Here is an 865-nt window from a genome sequence, read left to right as displayed (position 1 = left end):
CTATTCCAGCCGGTTCGGTGTAGGCTCGGTGTCTACAGCCACCGTGAGGTCGCGGACGCTGTGCGGTGGAGCCACCCCGCCGCTACCGCCGTGCGCGGAGCTCACAAATCACCGCTTAAAAAACACGAGAGGGAAACCTCGTCGTGCTTAATGGTCTGTGCGGAGTAGCTCTAGTGCAGATTTGTCTTCATTAGTTTCCATCACCACCAACCCCCCAAAAAACCCATCTCCGTCTGGAAACTGAGTAATTCAGCCCTGAATTTTCAGCAGAACGATCGCGCTCTCACGCAACCAAGAGGCATCCCCGGCACCCCCCGTGCCTTTTAGCCTTAATTTCGGATGGTAACAGAGGTTTGGATGGGGGTCCCCGGAGAGGTTCGCCGGGGTCCCTCGTCCCACCGCCGCGTCCGCGAAGCCGAAGGGGAGCTGCGAGGCCCGGCCGGCCCCGCCGCGGGCACCGCGCCCTGCGCGGTGCGGCCCCTCGGGGGCTCAGCGCCGACGCTCCTCTGGGAGGACTCTCCGCGCTGTCACCGCGCCTTCTCGCTAACCTCACGAGCCAGAGCAAAATCATTGCTCGGTGAGACTTGTGGGTGGGGAGGGGTCCACAGAGAAGCGCGCATGCTGGCGCCTCCATCCCCCGCTGCTCCGGGGGTGGCGAGACGGAGCCGCAGAGTCTTTTGGGGAGCTGCAAAACACCGTGTAAAGGGAGAAGGGAGAATTGACACCCCGGCGCTTTTTTGCTGCTTTTATTATTATTATTACTATATTATTATTATTATTATTATTATTATTATTATTATTATTATTATTATTATTATTATTATTATTATTATTATTATTATTATTATTATTATTAAATTTATTT

This window comes from Vidua chalybeata, chromosome 1 (assembly GCF_026979565.1).
Source record: "Vidua chalybeata isolate OUT-0048 chromosome 1, bVidCha1 merged haplotype, whole genome shotgun sequence".
NCBI classification, from domain to species: Eukaryota; Metazoa; Chordata; class Aves; order Passeriformes; family Viduidae; genus Vidua; species Vidua chalybeata.
This window is presented reverse-complemented; position numbering follows the sequence as displayed.